At 44.5% G+C, this 17,448-nt stretch overlaps 1 protein-coding gene across 1 annotated transcript in view; it reads left to right on the top strand.

Annotated features, from left to right (window-relative positions):
- Window positions 1–1,075: 1,075 nt before the first annotated feature.
- Window positions 1,076–17,448, top strand: part of WSCD2 (WSC domain containing 2) — a 142,620-nt gene continuing 126,247 nt past the window's right edge. Inside the window, exon 1 of the mRNA XM_003761087.3 lies at window positions 1,076–1,772. The gene's annotated coding sequence lies outside the window, so the exon portion shown is untranslated. The remainder of the gene's footprint in view (window positions 1,773–17,448) is intronic.

A 17,448-nucleotide genomic window follows, 5' to 3' on the forward strand; every position in this document is an offset into this window, starting at 1 on the left:
GTTTTACATGCTAATAACCATTTTCATATAATTTTTTTTTGTTTGCATTTAAAACCACTATGCCGAGAAGGGATCCATAGATAGTAACAGACTGCCAAAGGGAAGCAGGACACACAGGAAGGCGAAGGCTTCCTCCTGCTCTGCAGCAAGGAATCATGGTCCAAGATCACACTGGTAACAACCAGCAGAAACAGAATCTGAATCCAGATCCACCCTGGGGCTAACACGCTTTCTATTGTACTGCTTCTGTCTCTGGAATAATAGTGGGCCTGCATCAGTTGCTTGAGTCAGTTAAAAGCATTTATTAAGTGCCTACTGTATGTGAGGCATTGGGACTATAGTGAAGGGGGGAAATAGCCCCTGCTCTCAAGAAGAAGCCCTTAACCTCCCCCCACTAATTGTCATGGGTGCTTACTAAGCAGAGAAAATTATTCTGAGCCAATTCTAAGTAGCAACATGAATATATGCCTAAAACATGTGTGTGTGAAAGTATACAGATGGGTGTATATACATGTGTATGTATGTATGAGCATATACATGTTTATATACCTAGATGCGGTGTATCTACACACTACATGCATGTGGAGACAGGTGTATATGTGTACATATGTGTGCATGTGTCCACACATATTACATACAGATACATGTAGCATCATCCCGAGTTGGGGGGGAGCTGAGGGGAGGGAAATCAAAGAGAATCTCTTGAAGGGGTGCCATTAGAGAAGCTTGATGCAGACGGGGGAGCCCCAGAGAAGCGTGAGTGGGGGTGGGGGGTTCCCCCAGAGGGGCGTGAGTGGGGGTGGGGGGTTCCCCCCAGAGGGGTGTGAGCGGGGGTGGGGGGTTACCCCGAGAGGGGCGTGAGCGGGGGTGGGGGGTTACCCCGAGAGGGGCATGAGTGGGGGTGGGGGGTTCCCCCCCAGAGGCCCGCCCGCCCGGGTACTGGCCGCGGGGTACCCGCTCCGGCCCCCCCCCCCACCTGGCGTTCAGCACCGGGAGCTGTCCAGGACGCCCCCTCCCTGCCAGCGGCCGGAAAGCCAGCCTTTAAGGAGTTAAGCGGTAGGCAGTGCTGTAGGCCTGCCGAACAGAGCGGCAGCGGAGGGAGCCGCCGCCGCAGCGGCAGCGAGGAGGGAGCAGAGAGCAGAGCTGGCTCGGGCTCCGCGATAGAGATGTTAAGTGAGGGAGAGCCCGCGAGCCGCCCGCGCCAGCGCCGGTAGCCGGGCTCCGCGCCCCGCGCCGTGGCCCGGCCCCCCCTCCTCCCCCCCGATCGGCGGCCGCCCGGGATGGCCACGGGCTCTGCCCCCTGCCCAGCCTCGGCTGCGTGAGGGGGAGGCTGCCGCGGTCAGCGCTCTAGCCAGCCGGGCTCCGGGGGCTCCGGGGCTGCCGCCGCCGCTGCCGCCGCCGCTGCCGCTGCTGCATCGGGGGGCGCAGCCCCCCAGCCGCGGCTCCCCACACTTACTTTTCCTCCCCCTGCGGCTCCTCGCCCGGGCAGGGAAAATAAGAGGGAGCTCAGCTGGGGGAGAGCTGGCTTCTGTCTCTCTCTTTTTTTTCTAACAACCATAATTGCACACACACACGCGCGCGTACACACACACACACACACACACACACACACACACACGGATCTCCTCCGCGCAATTGCAGCAATCTTAGACCTGGCAGGAGCCTGGGGCAGCACGGCGAGCCCGCTTGGGCTCCGGCGCTGGGGGGAGACATTGGTCAAGCTCCCGACCACAGCTATTGGCAGAGTTGGGAAGCTCCCGGCGACCCCACAGGTAACGGGGCAAGGGGGAGGGGGGGTCTATGTGTGGAAAACCCAGAGCCGGAGGTGAGGGCGGGCAGGAGCTACAGACACCAAAGTAAGAGCCGAAGAACTGACCGTTTCCTCCCAAGGAACTGGAATCGCATCTCCAGGCGACACCCTCCCCCCACCATGGGGGTGGGGGAACGGAGCCATTGGCTCCCCGGGAGTCAGGGATGGCTCGGGGAAGGTGACAGACAGACCTGAACAGGTTCAGGGAGAAACTTTGGCTCCCCCAGGGGAAAAGGAAGTGGCATTTGGAGCCGAGCAGAGCTCTGGCGTGGCCACGCAGGTAGAGTGGCCGTGGACTGCGTGGGAGAAATCCAGCTCTTTATGGGAGGGCCGGCAGGACAGTTTGGGAGACCTTATTTTCCAAAAAGGAACCGTGTCCTAAAGGATAAATGGGTCCTTTCAGTTTCACTTGTTAACAGCCCCAGAAAGGGAAATGATAGGGCTCGTCTGGGAGGCTCAGGGGAGGGGAGAAACTACCAATTTTTTCTCAAGTTTGTGGCTGATAATGGGATGTCCTGGAGATTTCTGGAGACCGGCCCCTCCACCATTATGAGCCTGGCAGGATTTGGGGGAGATTGGAAAAGAGGTTAGTCATGGTCCCTGTGTTCTCCTGGTATAGAAAATCAAATGGAAGGGATTGCAAGATTAGATTAAATTGTGGACTGCTGACACGGTCATGTGAGTGTGTGTGAGTGTGTGTGTGTGTGTGTGTGTGTGTGTGTGTGTGTGTGTGTTGGGGGGGAGGGGGTGCTATAGATCAAGGTATGAAAAACAACCAACCCTTTCGTCCTCATTTTTCGTGAAACCCACTCATTGTTTGTTCCGAGCCCAAACATTTGGGTCTCCAAAGACCCTGCTGGCTCCCTGCGTGTGCACAGCATAGATACTGATGGAGCAGAAAGGGTGGAAGTTTGCCAGCAAGGAGAAGGTTCCATAGAAGGGCTCAAGGTAGATTCCCAGCCTTTACCTTCTTAGAGATTTTTAGAGCTGTAAGAGCATCTTTCCAAGCATCTGATTCAATCCTCCCGTTTGACAAAAAAGGAAATGGAGGCCCAAGGAGCCTCATTGGCTTTTTTTGGGGGGGAGGTCAGAACCCAAGGTGGCCAAACTTTTCTGGGAGTGAAGGGATTGTTTGAAGGTGGGCGGGCCGCCAGCCAACACATGGCACTTTCATCTTGACAGCCCTATGACAGAGCATCCTAGATCTGGTGGAAGAGGAAGAGACCCCAGAGGTCAATGAGTCTAATCCGTTGGTTTGACATATGGGGAAACTGAGACCCAGAGTGATGACCACAAAAGCCATAGATTCAGTGTAAGAAGGGACCTTGGAGGTCACTTAATTCAATCCCCAATTTTAAAGATGTAAGGATCATAAATTGAGCACTAAAAGGGCTTTAAAAGCAGTCTAGTTCATCTCTGACATTTTACAGATGAGGAAATTAAAAGTGGAGGAGTTATAATGACTTGTCCAGGGTCACAGAGCTAGGAAATGGGACAACCAGGAATCAAACCTCTGAGGGCCACATGGCACCTTCCTGGCCCAGTCTACACTGGCTCACCCCCACTTCTTGTCGCGCTCTGGCTGGGAGCCACGGGGGCTCAACGGTCAATGTGTTAGACTGGCCAAGTGCTGGAACCTAGCATGATTGATGCCCTAAGGGGACCACCTGTGGGGAAACATCCTCTGTGCCCCACGCTGCCCACCGAAGCGCCCACTCTCATTCCTGGAGTTCCAAGTCAAGCAGACTTTAGTCTTTTATCCTCCTCTGGGTTAGGCAGTGACAACACAGGGAGAGGCTCGGAACTACGTGGGGCTGGCTTTCTGTCAAGTCACTGGAAAGGTTAACTGGACCTCCCCCCAATCCCATGCTGGCCCTGAATGAAGAGGGGTGATTGTGTCCTGTGGTTTGCCTGAAAGGCAGACACCAGGAAAAGCAGCCCACTCTGGCTTCCAGACAGAACTTGGAGGCGTTTCTCCAAAGTCAGGGGTGGGGTGGGTTACTACTGCCCTGGAACTGACAGGGCCCCCCTAGTTAGGGCCAACCTCAGAGTTATTTCTAGTGGACTGCTGAAGCCAGGTGTCACAGACTGACACCAAGCCCAGAGGCTACGGTCAGGCTGGATCAGCACTGGCCAGGGAGGTGAGAGATGCTCTGGCCTGGGCTCTGCCACGACCCGGCCGGACCTTCAAATCATTCATCGGCTCTGTGCCTCAGTTTCCTCATCTGACAGATGAGGACAATCAGGATCTGTCTAAGGCTCTCTTGTAACACTCACTATTCCAAGGTCTCTCTCACCTCTGACTTCTAAGGCATCTCTAACATTCAGTCCTCTGTTTTCTAAAGTCCCTTCCCAGGGACAGAGCCACTCGGAGCTCTGATATTCTCAGTTCCCAGAACCACTCAGCTCTGACGTTCTGTGTCCCGAGGGCCCTCTCGGATCTAAAATCTGGTGTTTTAAGGGCCCACTCGACTCTTATATCTTGTTTTCTAAGATTCTTCCCATTTCTCGTATTCTCAGTTCTAAGGTTCTCCGACACTCTGTGATTCCATTCAGCAGTCACAGTTGAGTCAGGTTTCTACGTGGGCTTTTTTTTATGTTTGTGCCACAGTACCTGCCGTCCTGCTAGGCTTTTGCCAAGCTGAGCCAACCCCTACCCATGTCCCAGGTGAGGTCATCTGGCAATCCTGCCTCATCCGGTGCCTGATGGGCTTATTCCTTAAGGCCCCACCCACCCCAGCTCCCTATAAATCCCCAAGTAGGGAGCCCCAGTGGGCAGTGAGGGAAGCCAGCTGTGAGAGAGTGGAAGAACTGGAGCCACCCAGCCAGCTGCTGGGTCGCCATGACAACGTGAGGTGGAGGTAGGCTGTCTCCAATGGCTTCGGCTTGGGGGGCCTGGGAAGCAAGTGGAAAGACTCCGTGGCTTGGGCTCGTAAGCCATTCCTACCGCTCGTTTGGACACAGACTTCCCCTGACTCTTGTGCCTAATGCTAGTAGACGAAGCTTGTTGTTTCCAGGCTGGAGGAAAGAGAAAGAACCAACAGCAACCTAGGGGTGGAGGGTGGATGACGGGAGCTCCTGGGTCCGTTTGGTAAGGGGCAAAACAAGAGAGGGTAAGGTTAACTGAGTCTGAATGTGTGATCTTGGGCAAGGCGGCCTCTCTGGGTCTGTTTCTTCAACTGTAAATGTGAGAGTTGGAACTAAATCTCTTCAGAGTTCTTCCCACAGTGCTATGAACCTAGGCATCCCGACTTGGGGGCAAGCTCTCTGTATTCAGCCAGGATGCTTTCCTCTCCTTGTCTACAAATGGGAATAATACCATGTGTACTTCTTATCTCCCAGGGCTCTGTGTGAATACAGCTTCAGCAGCAGAGCTAGAGGAAGGGAGAACTGGGATTCTGAAGGGCTGAGGATGTGGGGACTTTCCCCAAATTAAGGGTGTCAAAGATAGCAACAAGGACTCTGAGAGGAAAGCTGGCCCATTTTGATTGACTTGGAACCACTAGGAAAGAGAGGAGAAATGTTATAGAGATAAGAAAGCCTGGAATTTACCTTTCCCATCCTGGAAAGATGATTTTCTTTCTTGGTAGAATGGGATTTGGGGCAGCTAGGTGGTGCAGCGGATAGAATGCTGGGACTGGAAGCAGAAAAACTTACTTTCAAATCTGGCTTCAAACACTTATTACCTGTGTTATCCTGTGCAAGTCACTTCTCCCTGTTTGCCTCAGTTTCCTCATCTGTAAAATGAGCTGGAGAAGGAAATGGCGAACCATTCCAATATCTTTACCAAGAAAACCCCAAAGGGTCATGAAGAGTTGGAAACCACTAAATAGCAATAGAGTGGGATTCAAATCAGTTGTTGTTCAGTTGTTTTAGTCATGTTCAACTTTTCGTAACCCCATTTCGAGTTTTCTTGGCAAAGATGCTAGAGTGGTTTGTCATTTTCAGCTCGTTTTACAAATGGGGAAGCTGAAGCAAATAAAGTGACTTATTTAAGATCACACAGTTAGTACGTGCCCGAGGTCAGCTTTGAACTCATGAACAGGAGTCTTCCTGACCTCAAAGAGGTTATATTCTAATGGAAAGAACAGGAAACATTAAATCTCAGAGCTTAATAAGACCTTTAAACAGAGAATGTCAGAGATGAGAGGATCCTTCAAAGACCCATTGTTACACAGATAGGAACAAAGTAATCCAATGTAATTTCAAGAGGGAAAATGCTATTTGATTAGGGTCTGGGTTAAGAGATGCTTTGGACCCTCTGCTTAGAAGGCAGGGCTATGGATGTATATTAAGGACTCACCTTTTCTCTTAGGGAGTGTGAAATAAACATTTATATAGCTCCTAGTGTCTTCCAGGCACTCGTATTAAATCTCAACCTTGGAAATTCATGTTTGTGGCTAAATATTATGAATTAACAAGAGCTAGCATTTGCAAAAATTATAGACAGAACAATAGCTAACTTTAAGATCTGCAAAGTGCTTTACAAATGGAAGTAGCTGCTATTGTTGTTTTATTTTATGAAAGAGAAAATAGACTGAGAGAGATTAAGTCATTTGTTCAGGGTCCATCATACAGCTAGGATGTATCTTAGGCAAAATTTGAACTCAGACCTTCGTGTCCTTAGGCTCAGTGTTCTATCCATCTTGTTTGGGGGGAGAGAATTTCGATTAAAGAAGCCACCTAGGCCCATTTCAAGTCTCCTCAAGCAGCAATGTTTGTGTATTCAAAATTTTATTTTGTTTTTTAAATAATATATTATTTCCCCTTGATTACATGTAATAATAATTTTTAACATTTGTGATTTTTTAAAAGTTTTTAATTCTATCCTTCTCTATTTCCCCCTCTACCATTCCTGCTATGATAACCAATCTAATAAAGGCTATTTTATTAATTTGATTAATAAATGTGTTCCTGATAGAGTTCTTTAAGATAAAGAACCATGCAGTGGATAGAGAACAGAACCTGGAATCAGGAAGCAGGTTCAGATCCTGCCTTTAACCCCAATAGTTGTGTGACTCAGTTTCCTCATGTTTAGGTTGGACTCCATGACCCCCAAGATGTTTTCCATCTCTCAATCTATTAGTCTAGCCTAAACAAAATGCAGAGAATATAATATTTTTTCTTCTACAGGATTCAGGGTGAATATGTGTGTCTGTGTGCCTTTGCCTATGTGTGCGAGAGACCAAGAAGGGCAGAGCTCTATACTCTTCCTATGAATCCACTCTCTGATCTCCCAAGTAGACAATCTCTATCTCTCTCTATCTCTCTCTGTTTTTCTTTGTCTCTCTCTGTCTCTCTGTCTCTGAATCTGTCTCTCTCTGTCTCTGTCTTTGTTTCTATCTTTGTCTCTCTGCCTATCTCTGTCTCTGTCTTTCTCTTTCTGTCTCAGTCTTTCTCTGTCTCTGTCTCTCTTTATCTCTATCTCTCTGTGTCTCTTTCTCTCTATTTCTCTGTTTGTCTGTCTGTCTCTATCTCTGTCGGTCTCTCTCGGCTCATTGTCTGAAGGGTTGCCTGGAGCTGGATGGTTATTGATGACTGCTCTAGAAAGGTGGGTTGGGTATATTTTTCCATCCTTTTTTCCCCTTTCAGCCAGTTGATTTTTCCCAAAGAGCTACAGACTTGCAAACCTACAGTGTCTTGTGTATGTCAGAGCTTTCTTCTCTTCCCCTTTTCCTGGCTTTGTTAAAAGAGGGCACGACTCCTTTCCTCCCTCCTTTCCCCTTCCCTTCCTCCCCAATCACACAGACCTCTCAACAGAAGCCTCCATTTGCTGGGAGTTGCTGAATAAACCTACAGATGTGAAAAGCTCAGGTATAATTTTAGGCAGAACATCTGAAAATAGGCAGCCTGGGAGTCAGTAAAACATCTTGACATTAGTGTTTCTAATTAGAAGAAACTTGTTTTCCTTAAATAAATAAATCAAGGGGAAAAGAAGACAATTGTCTCTTATTGGTAGCTCTCAGTTTCCTAGACTGATGTGGGGGGTCTGGAGAAAGGGAATGGAGAGGTCCTGTTAAGGAGGGAGGATCCTAAGTAAGGTTTTTATTTAGCGCTCATTAAAGCATTAAAGCATGTTATCATTTCAAGAGTTTTTAAAGAGCTGATTAGATACTGTTTCTGAAAATGACAGCTAATCTGAGAAATACTAAGAATCATAAAATTTTAGAGCTACAAAAAGGATGCTGAAACAAAGACTGTCAGAATTAGGAGAATCCTTAGAACATGGAATGTCAGAGTTAGGAAGACCCTTAGAACATGGATTGTCAGAGTTAGAAGGGCCCTTAGAACATGGATTGTCAGAGTTGGAAGGATCCTTAGAACATGGAACATCAGAGGTGGGGGGAACCTTAGAACAGAAAATGTACGGAGTTGGGAAGGTTCATAGATCATAGAATGTCAGAACTTGGAAGTGCCTTAGAACATGAAATGCCAGAATAGAAGAACACAACATAGAATGTTAGCATTCAAATGAACCTTTGAATCATCGAAAGTATAATATCAAAGAAGGAAGGGAACTTAGAGGATGTATGAACTGACCTCATCTTTTGACAGATAGGGAAACTAAGACCAAGAGAGGTAAAGTGCTTTGACCAAGATCACACAGTGCGTTGGTGCTAAAACCAGTGGAAGAAACTAAAAATGATGATTTCAATGATATGTCATAAGCTGTTGTTGTTTCAGTCATGTCTGGCTCTCTAAGATCCCATTTTGGCAAAGATACGGGAGTGGTTTACCATGTCCTTCTCCAGCTCATTTTAGGAATGAGAAACTGAGGCAAATAGGGTAAAGTAACTTGGTCAAGGTCACATAACTAGTGTCTGAGGCTGGATTTGGATTCAAGTATTCTTGATTCAAGACCCAGTGTTCTTTTCACTGTGACTCTTAGCTACCCCTTGTCTTACTGAATTAAAGCCGTCTTTCATCTCAATTCAGTTTAACGTCTGTGTTGTTGATTTTTAGTGCCCACACTGGAAATTCCCTGAAGTCATGGAATCATGAGTCTTATCTCAATGATAAGATATATGTACAAGGGACATTCATTGATATTTGCCAAACTCTCTGCGGTCTCCAAGCAAAGACTGGATATCCATTGGTTGATTTGTCATAGTGGAGAGTCCTTTTGCGTGTAGGCAGGCGATAATGATGACTAGCATTTATATAGTACTTTAGAGTTTTGCAAAGCTCCTTATAAATTTTATCTCAGACTGGGGTCCATGACCTTTTTAAAAAAAATTATTTTGATAACTATATTTCAGAATAATTGGTTTTCTTTGTATCCTATGTATTTTATTTTACGTAGTCAAACCAATAACCTGAGGAATCTTATAGCTTCCCAAGATTGACAAAAAGCCCAGGAAATCTGGAATCACAGGACTATAATCTCTGAGGTCATACCCAGCTCAAGATCTGTGGTCTCAAGATCCTTTTCAATTGTGAAATCCTAGGATTCTGGAGCTGGGAAACATACAAAGATGAAAAATGACACAATCCCTGACTTCAGAGGATTTTTATTATTTTACATTATTATATATGTAATTATTATTTTTACATTCTTTATTATATATAATATGTAATTTATTATATGTATAATTATATATAGTAATTACATATATAACATATTATATAATATAATATGTATTACATATATAATAAGTAACACTTATATAGTGCTTATTAAATACCAGGAATGTTTATATACATTATCTCATTTAACCTTCACAGAATTCTGGAAGGTAAATATTATTATGATCCTCATTTTTCAGAGAAAGAAACTGAGCTAAACAGAGATTACAATGCTTAGCCAGGGTCATACAGCTAGCATGTGAGGCTGGATTTGAATTCAGCTTTTCCTGAATCCAAGTCAAGCCCTTTGCTACGGATAGGGAGGAATATAGCATATACAGTCATTTCTATACTCCAAGGTAGTATGCTCTAGGGACAAGGGAGAGTTATAGGCAAAGTGCCCTGGGTCAAAATGCTCCAGGCACCAGGAGCTAAGTGCGATGTTGCCACATTTCACATGTGTATTTTTCAGAGATGACTCTTTCATCCTTCTAAGAGCTAAAAAGGACTTTAAAGACCATCTAATCTAACCCCCCTCATTTTACAGAGGGGTAAATGGAGGCACAGAAATGCCAAGTAACTTGCTCATTGTGATATGGGTAGTGGGAGGTCAGGCCAGGAATTGCATCCCATGCTCTTTCCTTTATACCCTATGCCTTCAATACTGCCTAATGAGCATCCATGACTCCCCTTGCTGAGGTCTCTCCCTCTTTGTTTGTAAATCTGGTGATGGAGACTTACAATCCTAGTCATGCCCTCTGGGTCAGCCGGCCCCTTTCTAGTATTCAGCCATGACATGAATCTCGCATAATGATCCTATGAGTTATGTAGCTTCTCCAACCCTGATGGAGACAGCTTGGGGTATAGCAATGCCCCTGAACCCACGGGGTTTCACATCTACTCTTGAGGGAAGAAATCATCATAGAGAAGGGAACCGCTTTCCTCATCCCAGACTGCAACAGTTGCAACTTCTGCCAGTGGTTAGATGGGAACCCTGGAGTAGTACCATCCCACCGACCACTAGTCCTGCTTCTAGCCATTATAGCCATCACCTGGGGAAGCAATTCCTGGAGAGAAGGAAAGGGCCAGCCATTCCCACCCATTGGAACTCATAAGATGGACAAGCCAACCTAGTTGAAGCAGCAAAGAAAGGAGAGAGGAGGAGATATACAGATATGCACACAGAGAGTGGTTGAGGAAAGGAGAGTGGGAGGGAGAGGGAATGAGAAAGAGGGGGAGGAAGGAAGATAGAAAGGAAGGAAGGAAAGAAAGAAAGAAGGAAGGAGGGAAGGAAGGAAGGTGGGGAGGAAGGAAGGAAAAAAGGAGGGAAAGAGGGAGGGAAAGAAGGAAGGGAAGGGAGGGAGGGCAGAAGGAGGGAAGAAAAGAAGGAAGGAAAAAGGAAAGGAAAGAAGAGAAGGAAGGAGGGAGGGAGGAAGAAAGGAAAGAAGGAAAGAAAAAATCATCACCACCATCACTTTGACTACCACCTCCTTTCAGACCTGATAATTATTGTCTAGGACAAGAATCCAAGAACCTTGGGAAAGGCAACACTGTGAGCCTAATACTCTTGGGAAGGAACCCCAGAGGAGATGCTGCTTGGCAACTGCTCCTATTGGTGCTACAGCCACAACTACTTAAGACCCAGAAAAAAGGGAAAGGGCATTAAGCATTTATATAGCATCTACTATATGCTAAGCCCTATGCTAAGCACTTTATAATTACTATCTCATTTGATCCTCCCAACAATTCTGGGGGTGGGGGTGTAAGTGCTATTATTATCACCATTTTATGGTGATAGAAGAAGATAGAAGATAGAAGAAGAAACTGAAGCAAAAAAAACTTTAAATGACTTTTTTAGGGCTATCCTAATCTGTGGTAGGTTTTGAACACAGGTCTTCCCACCTCCAGATCTAGTGCTCTATCCACTGTGCCACCTAGATGCCTGCAGTTTTCAGCACCACATCCTTGGCACTGTCAAATGTTTCAACATCACAATCTAAGGTGATTTTGTAAATGGAAATGACATCAAAGAAGAGGGACCAAAATCTACTTTGCTGCTGTACCCTAAAGACCTGGTGCCTTTGCATCTGACTTCCTGCTCAGACCTTCCATTTGGGGTATATCCTCCATTAGAATGTGTCTTACTTTTCTATTTGTACCTCCAGTGTTTAATACAATGCTTTGTACACAATAAGCGCTTACTAAATGCTTCATTCATTCTAATGAGCGGGAACCCAGCATTTCCCAAAGAAGCCCATTTTTCTTCTAGCTAACTAAAATTGTTATAATATTTCTCCCTCTATTAAGCCAAAATTTGTCTCTCTGCAGTCTTGGCATCCTACCTCTTATATGAATTCAAAGGAGACACCTAGGGCTCATTTACTTCTGCATTCATTTCCACTCACTTCCATCCATTACTCTTTTCCCAAATGTAGGGTTGGGGACTCTGGTCTTAGACTCCACACTCATTCATATTGAATCTCTCAGGCTAGTCCTGAAATGCACACTTGCTACTCCTACTGCAGTACCCCCATGCCAGCCGCCATCCTCCCTCTAAACCGTCAGTCTTCCACTTAGATGGCACAGTGCAGAGTCAAGAAGTCCTGGAGTCAAGAAGACCTAAACCTAGCCTCAAAAATTTATTAGCTGTGTGAACCTGAACAAGTCGCTCTCCAGACAACTTTCTTAACCTATAAAATGTACATCCAGTATCCATCTGTCTTCTTGGTAGAAAGTGTTTACTCATCCTGGAGTTCTGGAAGTAAATGGGACACAAATCCAATCTCTCACCTATAGGTTCTCAAATTTTTTTTTGTCTCAAGAACCCTTTTACTCTCTTAAAAATACTTAAAGAATACCCCAAGGAGGGGATTTTTATGGGCTATAACTGGATATATTCCAGATATTATAATTTATGTATACACATATACATATATATATACTCTTAAAAATTATTGAAGACCCTCCAAGAGGGAATTTATCTGGGTTAGAAATATATACTGCAAGTATTTTAATTATATATTTATATATGTATATATATCTATATCTATACTTCTTTTCTTCCTAGTTAATATTTTATTTTTCTTCAGATACATGTGAAAGCAAAGAGTTCCAAATTCTTTTCCTTTCTCTCTCCCCATCTCACTCTCATTGAGAATGCAAGCAATTCAATATACATTATACATAGGTAATCATGCAAAACATTTCCATAATAGTCATATTGTAAAATACAAAAACAAAAAAACCAGATTAAAGGGGACAAACCCAATCTTCAAGAAAAGAAAGTTAAAAAGAAAATATATTTCAGTCTGCATTCAGACATGATCAATTCTTTTTCTGGGAATGAATGAATGACATTTTTCATCCTGAATCCTTCAGAATTGTCGTGGATCATTGTATTGATGGGAATAGTCATATCATTCGCTGCAGATCTATATGTATATATTCTTAACAATTGTGGAGGACCCCCCCAAAGGGGGATTTATGTGGGTTATTGCTATATACTGCAGATATTAGGAATTTTCATATATACAAATTATTGAGGATCTCTCTAAAGAGGGTTCTTTTATATGGGTTGTAACTATCCAGGGTAGGTGTTACAATGGCCCATTTTAGAGGGGGAGGAAATGGAGTTTTAGGGTGTATGTCCCCAGATTGCTATATTTAAAGCTAAAAGAGACCTTAGATCCCACCTGGAGCTACTTTCCCCTTTTACAGCTAAGGATATAGAGTTTTAGGGAGATGAAGTCACTTGCTCAGGCACAGCTTATGAGTATCAAAGGATTTGATTGTAGGACTGCTGACTCCAGTGGTAACATTCTAGCTATTGAAATCTAATCAATCAATGCACAAAAATTTCTTAAGCGTGCATCCGACACTGGGCTGAACAGTAATCACTCGACAGTATAGAGTAAAGGGGCAGCAAAGCTCCTTTTCTATTTATACCTCCAGTGTTTCATACAATGCTTTGTATACAATAAGCACTTAATAAATGCTTCATTCATTCTAATGTGGCCTGGGAAAGCTTCATGGAGGAGGGGAATCTTGAGCTGGAATTTGATTGACAGGGAACATTTAGACAGATGGAAAGAAATGAGGAGAGCATGATAGGTGGGGGGAACAGCCTGAGTAAAGACATGGAGGTAGGACTGGGCATTGTGGGAACACAAAGCAGTGAGAAGACCAGCCTGACAGGAGGAGAGGACTCAGGAGCAAAGTTCTCATTTTAAACACCTGATAGTGATTGTAGAGGGGCTCCATTGTGCGGATTCCAACTTTACCTTCCATTTCTAAACATGGCTTCCTTCTTAAAGAACTTGTCAGGAAATTTGGGAAAGGGAAAGAGATCTGGGACACGTCGGGAGACCAAAGTTCTAGACCTAGCTCTGTCCTTGACCAGCTGTTAAACCCTAAAAAAAAAAAAAAAAAAAATCACCTCTCTGGGTCACCGTTTCCTTTTCTGTACAGTGACAGAACTCAGCTCTAAGACCCTTCCCAGCTTTGACATTCCCAGTTCTAAGACCCCAATCAGCTCTGATATCCCCTGTTTGAAACCCCCTCCCACATCTGACATTTATTCTAAGATCCCTCTCAAATCTGACATCTCCTATTCTAAAATCCCTCTCAGATCTGATATCCCCTATTCTAAGGCCCTCCCAGCCCTGACATCCCCTGTTCTAAGCCTCCCCACCCAGATCTGACATCCCCTGTTCTAAGGCCCTTCCTTATTCTCACATGCCCTCTTTCCATGTCTCTTCTACTTTTCATGGTCTTTACATCTAGATAATTATGAGAAATGAAAGCCACACACACACACACACACACACACACACAACCTCCCCCCCAACAAACACACACACACACACACACACACACCCTTCTCCCCAGGCCTGCTGTCTCCCCCATCTCCAGCCGTACTACTGAGCTGCAGCTTTAGACACCTCCCACTCTGTGTCAGTGTAGGCACCCATAGCCACCCAAGTGAATTCATTCTAAGAGCCTTAAAATAGCTCCTTCATGCCCACCCCCACGCTGTCTGAGCGCGGAGGGATGGAGCCCCGGGGAGCCACTCTGCTCAGCGGCGCCTTCCCCCAGAGCCAGCCCCCGGGCTTGCCAACTCGGCACTTTCCCTCCCCCCTCCCCTCTGCCCCCTCCCCCCGATCTCCGAGCTGGCTGCTAATGAAAGGCAAACCTGCATGTTCTTTCATAAAAGAGAATTGTAGACAATTAGAGCTGGGCAGAGCCCAGCAGTCTCATTAAGTGGCGGTTGTCAGCATGGCGGGATGATTGATGGGCCCTGTCCTGGAGGCTCACTCCTCACTGAATCTTCTGACTCATCATAGCTTGGGCCCAGTGTGAGAAGAGAATCCCGTGAACCTTCTCCAGGAGCTCCGGAGAACCCTCGGGCTGATTGTTCTTCTGAACCACGTCATGGGCTCAGGGGTTCTAGGCTAAAGGCTTAGAACTATAAAATATCCAAGCTGGGAAAGATTTTAGAACATGGAATGTGAGAGCTGGAAGGGCCTTGGGACAGGGGATGTCATGCTAGCAGGGGTCTTAAAACAGGGGATGTCAGGATTAGGAGGAGTGGGAGGGCTGGGAAGGGCCTTAGAACAGAAAATTTCAGAATTGGGAGGAGTCGTTCCAGGTCTCATTTCTATTTTGGATCTTTAAGACAAACAAAAAATAATGAGGAGGGCAAAGGGACTTGTCTGTCTACATCACCTCAGATTTCTGGTCCCTAAACCTGAGTCTTGACAGGTATTCCTTTTGCTTTTAATAGTGTGACTTTCCCTTTAGCTGCCTCCCACGTAGCCAAAACAAACCAAGTATCTCCACTTGTAGAATGGGTTGGTGAGTGTTGGCCAAGGAAGGGGAACATGAATTCTGAAGGCAAATATGATGGGCCCAGATTCTCACCTATGTTCTCTTGGGGGCAGAGGTTCAACAGCAGCCAGGTTAACCAGTTCAGTCCTGGATTATTCCTGCATAATAATGGTAGCATGCCTCAAGATTCTCTTCCAAAGCTTTAAATCCTACTTAAACCTATTGTTCTTGGATTATATGGAAGTGGAATTATATCCTCAGATCTAGATGACCATCCTTCTCCATCTTTTCATCCTCTGTTCATTTTCTTCTTTCTTTGTGTAAATCATGGGATTATGGGATGCAAGGATAAATCAGCTCGAGCTAGATCAAGAACTGGTTGTTAAATTTTCAGCATGAAATCGACAATATTACAGATCAGAGCTTGACTTATTGTTGGTTGATTTTCTTAGATTTGAGAAAGGGATGGAAAAAGTGTTAATAATGTTGATTAAAATTAAAAGTATTTCACATATGCTCCCCTTCTCCCACGAGATCTGGTTGTTAAATTTTTATCGGAATAGCAGTGAGGGGAAGAACCGTAGAGATCATCACATCATGTCTAGCTTCCACATTTTTACACATGGGAAAACTGAGGCCCACTGGAGAGAAGTGATTTAAAATTAACAAGGTAAAACACTTTCATTTTTCAGAAGAGAAAACTGAGAAACAGAGAAGGAAAGTGAATTACCCCAAATCCATTAGATTACAAGTGAAAAAGATTTAATTCTAACTCAGACCTTCTGATTTCAAATCTCACATGAATTCCACAGTGTTGTGTTGCCTTGTTGCTTCTTTGAGGAGGGAGTCATAAAAAAAAATCAAAGATTTATAAGAGATGGAATTGAAGAAGGAGAGCATTCTTGATATCTAGGATTGTTCATGTAAAGATTCATTGACCAGAAATGAAAAGTTAAGATTAAAAAAAATCATTGGAGCAGCTAGATGGTACAATGATAGAGAACCAGTCTTGAAGTCAGGAGAACCTGAGTTCAAATTTGATTTCAGTTAACATTTACTAGCTGTGTCACCCTGGGCAAATCACTTAACCCCAATTGTCTCAAGAAAAAAAAGCATCAAGGTGTCAAGGTCAATAGTTTTCAAAGAGAAGTAATTAGAAAACAGGTGGATTGTGGCTGTGGTGAGAGAGTTTAAGATCTCACCTACCAAGCAAAGTGGTTTGTATTTTATCCCGAGGGCAATACAATAGTGTGCCATTGAAGCTGTTTGAGCAAGGGAATGATGATCAGACCTGAGTTTTTAGGAAGATGATTTTGAGAGCACTCTAAATTATGTGGGTGATCCCAGTTATTTCTAATAATAGCTTTTTATTTTCAAATTATATGCAAAGATAGTTTTCAACTTTCACCCTTGTAAAAACTTATGTTCCAAATTTTTCTCCCTCCTTTCCCTCCACCTCCTTCCCTAGACATCAAATAATCCAATACATGGTAAATATGTGCAGTTTTCCACACATATTTTCACAATTATCATGCTGCACCAAAAAAAAATCAGATCAAAAAGGAAAAAAAATGAGAAAGAAAGAAAAAAGCAAACAACAACAACACACAAGGTAAAAATACTATGTATGTATGTATGATCCATATTCAGTCCCCACAATTCTATTTCTGGATGCAGATGGATCTCTCCACACACTCTTATTGGAATTATCCTGATCATTTCATTGTTGAAAAGAGCTACGTCCATCAGACTTGATCACACAATCTTGTTGCTGTATACAATGTTCTCTTGGTTCTACTCATTTCACTTAGCTCTCTGGAATCAGAGAATGGAATTACTCTGCTGATCATTTCTTACAGAACAATAATATTTCATAACATTCATACACCATAACTCATTCAGCCATTCCCCAACTGATGGGCGTCCACTCAGTTTCCAATTTCTTGCTACTACAAAAAGGGTTGCCACAAACATTTTTGTACTTGTGGATCCCAGTTATTTCTAAGAGTTAATCAATTCAGACCTATTGCCCTCCTTCTTTATCTACCAAAGTTTGCCTACCAGGATGATTGGTGCATTGTTATTCATTATTTACCCCATATTATATTTGAGAAAACTGAATAGACAGAGGTTAAATGACTTGTGCAAACTCATACAGATAGGGAGTCTCTGAAGCAACATTCAAACTCGGGTCTTGCTGACTTCTGGCTAACAACTCTATCTACTACACCACACTGCTTTTAATT

The sequence above is a fragment of the Sarcophilus harrisii genome, chromosome 1 (genome assembly GCF_902635505.1).
Source record: "Sarcophilus harrisii chromosome 1, mSarHar1.11, whole genome shotgun sequence".
Taxonomy (NCBI): Eukaryota; Metazoa; Chordata; class Mammalia; order Dasyuromorphia; family Dasyuridae; genus Sarcophilus; species Sarcophilus harrisii.